We start from the raw sequence: 10,411 nt of genomic DNA, 5'->3' as shown, positions 1-10,411 counted from the left end.
GCACTGCTGGGCCCTGTGAGTTTCTAAACAAGTCCTGTTTATAGTATGTAGGTTCTGAGTCAATTATTCACCATGTACTCATCAGGAGAACAATGTGAAAAGGCTCCCAGTATACAGCCCCAATTGTAGCTCTTCTCCTGAGTTTCCTGGTCAGTTTTCTGTCCCCCAATGTCTGCACAGGGCCTACCCCCTGCTACTCCAGCCTCTGAGGTAGTAGCAATGGAGACTCACAGTTGCATTTGGTGAGTCTTAGGGGAGTCCTTGGGATGCATTGGATTGACCTTCTCGTGGTGCATCCCGTGAGTACCCATTCATTGGGGAAACTGATGATCCTGCCTAGCTGACTGAATCCACATGGATCCCAGTCACTTTCAAAGCCAGCAACCAGCAGCTTCTGACAGCTTTCAACCTGACCTGTTGACTGGCTACAGAAGAAGGGCAAATGCTAGAAGAAGAAGGGGAGTCCTCTCCTCCCTTCAGCAGTCTTTTTGTTGGTAGAGCAGACTGGAGGTGGTGTCTCAACTGGTAAACTGCCAGACTGTTACCAGCCGCTCTATCTCTCCTTAGGCTCCTTTCTGTCCATGAGCCACATGTGTTTACACTTACGGGTAGTTTGGTGGATTCCTGAAGTCATTCTAGTCCTGCTTTGTTGATGTGCCAGGTGATCTCCTTTGGTATTCCTAGTTGGCCTGGGAGAGGAGAGGAGAGAAACACAGCTGCTGCTGCTCCGTAGCCCTACCTCTCTCTAGGTTAAACAATATAAAGGCATAAAATATACCCTTGATACTTTGCTGTTTTGGCAATTTTAATGAATGGAAAGGTAGGTTTTCAGTTAAAAGTGTGTGGAAGATTTTACCAGCAGAGCAAAAAGCCTTTACAATGTGTCATCTTCTAAAAGCTATGCTAAATGGCCATTTGCTTTTTGTACGAAACACCTCTAATTTATTTATTTAATATATTCATCATAGGGGCTTAACAAGAGGTTTCACACACACACACACACACACACACACACACACACACACACACACACACACACACACACACACCCCACAGTAAAAGACAGAGTCCTATACAGACACAAATAAAAAAGCCACCATCAAAGGGGGTAGGGGGAGACAATACAAGGTGACTGGACAGTGCAGGTTAGGGTTCTTGACTGGAGACTTGCTTTGAGTAGGTTTCTTGCAGGGACTTCTTAAAGGCTGTGGGATTTTTCCTGAGCTCAGCAGTGTGTGTGTTCAAAGGGCTGTGGATGTTGGGTCCTCCTAGCAGGCTCTGGATGGAGAGCAGGATAGTCCTGACATCATACAGGGCAGACCACTTGTCTTTCAAGATGTCCAAACAGATGTTGCCCTGGGATGTCCACGTTGGTGTGGTAGCAGTGTGTAAAGAACTTCACGGTGGGTTTGTTTTTGGGGTAGCCTCTGGGGAACTCCAGGGAGAGCTTGTACCTCAGGTCTTCATATTCGGTGCCAGCGGCTCCATGGATGGTCCCCATACATTTGAAAAAGTTGTCTGATTCAGGAAAAGCAGAAATTCCTTTGTCACCAGACATAATGAGGTTCATCAGTTCCTGCTGTAGCTCTTGCTCACAGTACTCCCTCAGCATCCCTGCTGGGTTCGACTGAGAGGCAGCTGCTTCGCGGTTCTGCCAGGCCATCCTGGCGGCGCTGGAAGAAACACGGGGACAACGCGACGGCAACTGCCGGAAAACTGAATTTCATATCAAAAAATTGTACTGATTTTTTTTCACTGTGATACCTGTCATTGCAAATAGCTATACCCCTGCATAATAAGGGGTTTGAACTTCTTGAGGGCAATTAGATGTCATTGAAATATACGACGTTGAGAGGCGGCAGGATTATATTTTTATTTTAGTAAAAAAAAATCACTTAGAAAATTAATTGGGTTGGAGTAGGCGGGAAAGCAGCAGGGCATAGAGAAGACTGGTTAGAAGAACACTGATAAAATTGAAGCAAGATGAATTATTTATTTAATAATTCAGTAAAGTATATTAACCTTGGATATAATAAGTAGTAAGTAGTAAGACTTCACAGGACTTAATGATTGAGTATACATGAATGTTGGATGAAGTGGAGGATATATTTATTCATTCTTAAATACATTTATTCAACAACTTCTATAGGTCAGATACCACATCAGATGCCTTGAATATAAGACTGAACAAAGAAAAAAGATAAGTCATGATTTCACTGACTATATAGTCCAAAAACAGATATAGACAGTCATCAGTCATGTAAACAAAGATAAAATTAGACCTCTGCTAATTGGAAGAATTCACCTTTTCACAATGTGATGTCAAACAGGTAAAGGAAGGTTGTAAGAAAGAGTACAGATGAAGTATGAATTGAAGGTTTGGGAAGGGTTAATTCAGTCTGAGGGGAGAAAAGAACTATGTAATGTTTCAAATATTTCTGATCAAGAGAATCACATACACAGAACAAAAGCTTTATAACTAAATGTAATTTAACTACTTGCAAAGGACAATGTAACGTTCTATGTTAGTCTATTGTATTACATGTTGCAAACAGTCCATTCAGTTGATTTCCTGTGGGAGTTCTGACCTACATTTAGTAAACTCAATTGCTGACAATGTTTATTGAATGTGTGCAATATTGAGTATACCCATCAGTAACCCCTCAGATAACATCATCGATCCATATTATGAATATCATCAATCCATACTATTTACAAATGAGGCAACTGAGTTTACTACAGTACAACCAGACAGTTAAGGAATAGTAAAGCTGGTGTTCCGAATAAAGCAGAGCCTACCTGCTTAACCACTATGCTGTATGGTCTTTTTGTCATTTGACCATTTAGATGGTATGAGATAGCACTTAGTGGGAATTGGGCGGTAGCGCAGCAGGTTAACTGCACATGGCACGAAGAGCAAGGACTGGCAGAAGGATCCTGCCCCCCACCACAGGGGAGTTTGCTTCACAGACAATGAAGCAGGTCTGCAGGTCTGCCTTGCTCTCCCCCTCTCTGTCTTCCCCTCCTCTCTCAATTTCTCTCTGTCCTGTCCAATAACGATGACATCAATAACAACAATAACAATAATACTTAAAACATTAAAAATAAGGGCAACAAACGGGAATATATAAATACTTAAAAGAAATAGCACTTAATGTTATAAAACAGAAAGCAAGTGGAAATAATATGATCTTATATCATAGATGAGTCACATCTTTTCATATTCATTAAAAACAGACCACCACATAGTCAAACTGACTAGTGTGACACATATTCCACGGACCATCTGAATGACTGAAATATTTTCTTTTTTTTTTTTTTAACTTTTTTTCCTTCATTGGGGGGATTAATGTTTCACAGTCACCAGTAAATACAATAGTTTGCACATGCATAACATTTCTTAGTTTTCTACATAACAATACAACCCCCACTATGTCCTCTGCTATCCTGTTCCAGGACCTGAATTCAACTAAGAAATATTTTCAAAAGAATAAATGAAACTAAAATTGCTTACTTTACCATTAGTTGGCATAGAAGTCTTTAAATTTTCTAATGTTATCTATATCTTTCAGTGGAAAAGTTAGCCACCTATACATTATGAACTGGGATAAGATGAATATCATAGCTCACAACTCGTACACACATACACACACACACTCACACACACACCAAAAGCGTCACAGAGCACTATTTATTAAAATTATCCATGGTGCATTATATTTCCTATTAATTTTCAAATGAAAATGCTGGTCAGAAACCAGAAAGTTAAGGTTTATCTGTCTGTATACATCTTTCCAAACACCTTCTACCTTTCCTTGGGGAATAGCTTGTCTTCAGAAATTCTCTATTAAAAATTCAATTATCTTGTGTGAGTAGTGACGCTTTAATCTATTATCAGTTTTTGACAACTTAATGAGAATTAGATTATCAGATTCAATTCTATGTAACAAATTGTGTTTATTGAAAATCACCTGGAAGACTGCACAAAGTTCAAATAACTAATTATCTTCACAAGTTGATCACAAGAGCAGGGAAGGAACAGGATGCAGGTGGATAATTTTTGATGAATGGAAGAAAGAAGGTATTTAGTCCAGCTGTTCCTTGGCAGGTGCTGGATATGCCCCTACAGTAGGGTAACATTCATAGCAGTTTGAAGCCCTGAGATATCAGGGACTTATTTTAAAAAATTGTAAAAAAAAAAAAATATGCTATCAGAAATAATTATACTCCTAGAGTAATTAGTGCACCATATACTCAGATCTCAAATTTTAACATCCTTCTCCAATTAAAAACACATATCATACTTGTAAGAAGTGGCTGATTCTAAGACTAGAAAAATGAAGATCTTATGCCATCAGAATGTAGGAAAAGAGTTAAGAAAATAAAAAGGGGGGGTAGGTGGGTGGGTGGTGGTGCATCTACTTGAGTGTACATGTTATAATGCACAAGGTCCCAGGTTCAAGCCCCTGGTCCCCTCCTGCAGGTGGAAAGCTTTGCAAGTGGTGAAGCAGGGCTGCAGATGTCTCTCTGTCTCTCTTCCTCTCTTGTCACCTCCTTCCCTCTTAATTTCTGGCTGTCTCTATTCAATAAATAAAACATATTTTTTTAGAAGAGGGGTGGGGAGAGACGCAAAACAAAACACTTCACCCTAACAAGGAAATGTACGTCACATAAAAGTCAACAAAAGGAATGTCACTGACTAAATCTTGGGCAACTTGAACAACAAAGTGAATAATAAAGCATCAGGTTATAGAATAAATAAACAAGTGCTTTGCAAATACATCTTACAATTCGCAAACAAATTCCAAATAATTTACATACCCTCTTTAAGGGCAGAATATCTGATGCAATTTATTTTCAAAGAGCAGAGTAGATGCTAACTATTCAAAATGATAAAACCATGCTTTTCACACAACAGAGATGGAAGGAACTGAAGGAGATTATGCTAAGCAAAATAAGTCAGAAAAAAAAAGTAAAAAATAAAATGAGGCCCTGGCAGTGGCACATCTAGTTAAGAGTACATATTATCAAGAGCAAGGATCTGGGTTTGAGTCCCAGATCCCCACCTGCAGTGGTGTAGCAGATCTGCAGGCTTCTGTCTTTCCCTTCCTCTCTCTATGTCTCTCTGACTTATCTAATAAAAATTTGAAAAAAGAAAAAAAAGAAAGAAAACATTAAAAACATAAAAGAAAATTACCAGATAATTTCACTCATAAGTGGGAAGTAGATGAGGTGCCAATGATAAACAAACAAAAAACCTCTTTGGCTCTGAATACCAGAGAGAAAAAAGAAAGTGAGTGGGAGGGGTGGGTAGAGTGGGTCACACTGAAAGTATGATGCCCTCGATATCTGGTGGTGGGACTGTGAAACATATATATATATATAAAATGAAATTATATTCCTGAAATTTTATAGTACTATAGATAAACAAAGAGGAAGAGGAGAAGGGAAAGGAGGAGGAGGAGAAAAGAAAGAAAAAGGAAGTGAGAACGAAAGATGAAAGGAAAGAAAGAAATGGATTATATTGTTTTCACCTTTACCTCTCCTAGATCAATCCCAAGAAGCAATTTTTAAAAAGTTCATAATTATTGGTTAAAATAAACAATGTTTTAAAATATTATTTAAGTGTTTACCAGTGTGTCATACAGATTCTGATGTATGATCATATATAATTGAAAGTTAAAACATACTGAGGTCTCTAATGCACTTGTGCCTTTTTCTTGTTCTTCATTGTTGCTGACATAAAAAGCAAAGTAAGCAAAGAAACTTTGCAAGCTGAGATGTTTAGAGAAGGAAATAGCCAGTGACAAATGTTCCTCTTTAGCTTCACAAAGTCAGGTTTCAAAATGACATTTCCTTGAGAAATGGTTTTCAGGAAGAATGCTCTCTACTGGATTATTTGCATAGCCAGCAGGGTAGTGTGATTATCTGGAGTAGAAAATCACTTCGTGAAGTGGCCCAGTGCTTTTATGAGAAGCAAAACATGATTAGTGGTGACACTGAGCACCAAGGAAAAATGCCCTGTTTACCTGGAACTGGTAAGCATCCACATGTTCACATGTTCTGGGACATGCTAACCATTTGCAGTGCACTGAATGACTCTCTCAACGAGGGAGATTGCATATTTTTGAAGACATAAAGATGCCAAAGGACCAATGAGGCATATGTTTTAGTGTCTCTAAATGGGGAACAGCAATAGTGCTCCAAGACTTTTCCATCAGTTGATGCATTTTGTAACATGGACTGAGAGGAGAGGTTCCTAACCAGCTAGGCATTTCTTCGATTTCATAAATAAAAGAAGGCCTTTATTGAATAACTCTGACAGTGATTCCTGCAATGGATGTGCCAAGATAATGTCAAATCTGAGATACCAATAAAGTAGGAGGAAATAATGGCAGGGTGGTATTTAAAAAATTTATTATTGCTGACAGAATCTATAATAGAAAGTGAGAAGTGAGGGGTGGGGGAGAGAAGAAAGAATAAGAGCAGAGGATAAGCGAGGGAATGAGAATTAGAGAACCATGTAAATTTCCTATGGTTTCTATAATAAATTATCACAATTAAATGTCTTAAAATTACCTAAATCAATTTTCTCCCAGTTTTGGAAGCTTGAGCTCTAATATCGCCATTTCATAAGGGTCACATCAAGTCTGAAACATGTAAGGGAACAGTCATTCCTAGCCTCTTCTTTGTATTTGCCAGTTCCTTGCCATGCCTTGAATTACAGGTCCATCATCTCCACTTGTCTCCTTGCATCCATCATAGCTTTCCTCCCTGTTTCTTCTCAGATTTTCTTCCCTTCAAACCCACATTTATTCTTATAAGGACCATACTGTAAAAGGACTTTAACTATTTGCTATTACAATAACACTCTTTCCAGTAAAATCAAACTGAGATACCATACTGAGAAGTAGGGTTGTATCATGTAACCTCAGGCATGAAAGTCTTTTGCATAACAACTATGTTTTCCCCAGGCCAAGAATCTTTGTTTGACACGGTATTCCTAGTTTCTTCTTATCTTTTTGTGGTTCATTTTTATTTATTTATTTTATAAAGTTTTTAAAATCTTTTCATTTATTTATTTTTTTATTGGATAGAGACAGAGAGGTATCAAGAGGAGAGGGTGGGACAGAGAGGAAAAGAGACAGAGAGACACGTGCAGACCTACTTCATGGCTCATGAACTTTCCCAATCACTCCACACCCTCCCCCCTGGCAGGTGGACATTATTCCTAGTTTATAGACCAGTGTATAGCACAGCATCTCGTCGTTTCATTCATTTATTTATTTGCCTCCAGGGTTATCGCTGGGGCTTGGTTAAATATTCTAAGACACTGTGTTCTCACATTATTACTAAATATTTAATCTTTTATGAATATTTAACCAAATGCCAAGGGGTGAATAGAAGCCAGCTTGTACCCAAAATGTGATGTTATTTAATAAAAACTAAGATGCTTTTATTTGATCAGTGAATTCTTAAATGATTCTGCTTTGAGTTCAAGAAAACACACAGTGCCTTCTGTACATGAACACATTTAATAAACACACAGGCTTTCTCATTCAAAAGGACTTTCCCTAAAGATAGGGTAGTATGGGGGGGGCAGCAGTTAAGCGCACATGGCGCAAAACACAAGGACAGGCATAGGATCCTGGTTCCAGCTCCTGGCTCCCCACCTGCAGGGGTGTTGCTTCACAGGCGGTAAGCAAGTCTGCAGGTATCTTTGTGTGTGTCTCTCTCTCTATCTTCCCCTCCTCTCTCTATTTCTCTCTGTCTTACCCAACAATGACAACAGCAATGACAACAATAATAATAATGACAACAACAAGAAATAACAGCAAGGGCAACAAAATGGAAAAAAAAAATGGCCTCCAGGAGCAGTGGATTCATAGTCCAGGCACACTGAGTCCTAGAGATAAGCCTGGAGCCCCCCCCCAAAAAAAAGAAAGAAAAAGAAAGATAGGGTAGGGATAATAATAATAATAATAATAATAATAGCGGTAGCACATCTTGTTAAGTGAACATGGCATGAAGTGCAAGGACTGGTGCTAGGACCCCAGTTTGAGCCCCTGGGTCCCACCCTCAGGGGGTTGCTTCTCAAATGGTGAAGCAGGTCTGCAAGTGTCTGTCTTTCTCTCCTCTCTCTATCTTCCTCTCCTCTCATGATTTCTCTCTGTGGTATCCAACAGCAACAACAGCAACAACAACAATAGTAATAACAACAAGGGCAACAAAAATGGAGGGAAAATGGCCTCTAGGAGCAGTAGATTCGTAGTGCAGACACTGAGCCCTAGCGATAACCCTGGAGGCAAAAAACAAAACAAGACAAAACAAAACTTTAAATGACTGGAATAAAATAATCACATTTCTATGGGGGGGGGTCAGGCTGTAGCGCAGCGGGTTAAGCACATGTGGCACAAAGCACAAGGACCAGCATAAGGATCCTGGTTGAAGCCCACTGCTCCCCAACTGCAGGGGAGTCGCTTCACAGGTGGTGAAGCAGGTCTGCAGGTGTCTATCTTTCTCTCCTCCTCTCTGTCTTCCCCTCCTCTCTCCATTTCTCTCTGTCCTATCCAACAATGAACAACATCAACAATAACAATAGTTACAACAACAAGGGCAACAAAAGGGGGAAAAATGGCCTCCAGGAGCAGTGGATTCATGGTGCAGGCAATGAGCCCCAGCAATAACCCTGGAGGCAAAAAAAAAAATCACATTTCTTGTAGTGACCATAAATCTTCTAGAATTTTAAAGAAATAAAACACATATAAAAATATGTGAAATAAGCATATGAAATAAGTCATATACATATTTCCTCATCTCAGCTACATATGTTTCACAACCATGTACGCTTCTAAATACTGCACTAATTAAATAGCTTGATGTAACAGCGAATCCTTAACTTTAGAATTATTATTATTATTTTTTAACTAAATCACTTATCAGCTCTGGCTTATGGTGGTGCTGGGGATTTAACCTAGGATTTTGGAGCCTCAGGTAGGAGAGCATCTTTGCATAACCATTATGCTATCTACCCCCACCCAGTATTATTGTTTTAATATATCAGTTATTAGAGAGATATGGAAAAAGAGAGGGATGGGAGAAACAGAGAGGGAGGGAGCGAGAGAGAGGAGATACCTGTAACACTGCTTTACCACTTGTGAAGCTTCCCCTGTGCAGGTGGGGGCTGGGGGTTTGTAATAGGTATACTCAACTTGTAATAGGTATACTATAATAGGATCCTGTGCCACAGCCCAGCCCCCAATTTTAGTATTATTTTAGATTGTTTTCTCTGAAACTTTTCTGATCTATCAGTATTAACCTTTTAAATTTTTTTTAACTTTACTTTCTTGTTTTATCTGATAGAGCAGAGAGAAATTGAGAAGTTAGGGGGTGGATAGAGAGGAAGAGAAAGACAGAAAAACATATGCAGACCTGCTTCACGACTTGTGAAGCTTTCTCCCTGCAGGTAGGGACCTGGGGCTTGAACCTGGGTCCTTGTGCAATGCATGCACTTAACCACCATCTACCACCACTTGGCCCCTCAATATTAACTCTTTATACCAGTTGCTGTTCTCAATTCTACTATATGTAATAAGACTTATTTGAGGTTTCTTGATGCTAAGGGCATAATAATCATTCAATATCAGGATGAGGTAGAGATACTGATAAGGTACACACATTCAAGTAGCACCAGGAAAGTTTCAAGAATATAGTTTCAGAAGACAACACAAGATTGGGGTCTGCACTAAAAAAGAAATAAATCTTAAGGAACTGCTTATGTACAAGGATCCTGGTTCAAACCCCTGGTCCCCATCTGCAGAGGTGAAGCTTCAGAAGTGTTGAAGCAGAGCTGCATGTGTCTTTCTCCCTTTCTTTACTTTTATTTTATTAATATTTTATATTTTTAGATTATAGAATTACATGTTGACAGGAGTTTGAATCCACACCATTCCCACCACCAGAGTTCAGAATCTTCACTCTCCCCACTGCAATCCACCACAGATCCCCTAAAGTTGTAGATATGGGCTGACCATCTTTTCTACAAATATCTGTCCATATTCATACAAAATTACCCCTTCTTTTCCTGATTCAATCCTCTCTTTCCCTCTAAACCACTCATGACATCAAAGCTACCTCCATATATCCCTCTCCTTTTCCTTCTCTCTCTCTGAGTGCTGATAGAGCTACAGTGTAGAGTCCCCTTATCTTCATCCTATCACTTCTCCCCTGCTGGGAATATGATCAAGGTTGTTTATGGGGAGCAGAAGGTAGGAGTTCTGGCTTCTGCAGCTGCTTCTCTGATGAGCATAGGCATTGACAGTTTGACCCATATCTCCAGCCTGTTTCTATTTTCCCTAGTGGACCAGAGCACTGGAGATATGAGGGTCCAGGACACTTTGGTGAGATCATC

At 39.5% G+C, this 10,411-nt stretch overlaps 1 pseudogene; it reads right to left on the bottom strand.

Moving 5' to 3' along the window:
• Positions 1-1,146: 1,146 nt before the first annotated feature.
• On the bottom strand, positions 1,147-1,579 carry LOC103128750 (ubiquitin-conjugating enzyme E2 C-like; annotated as a pseudogene).
• Between the last annotated feature and the right edge of the window lie 8,832 nt (positions 1,580-10,411).

This window comes from Erinaceus europaeus, chromosome 18, assembly GCF_950295315.1.
Source record: "Erinaceus europaeus chromosome 18, mEriEur2.1, whole genome shotgun sequence".
NCBI classification, from domain to species: Eukaryota; Metazoa; Chordata; class Mammalia; order Eulipotyphla; family Erinaceidae; genus Erinaceus; species Erinaceus europaeus.
Note: the sequence above shows the minus strand (reverse complement) of the source record. Positions and strands in the feature narration are given on the sequence as shown.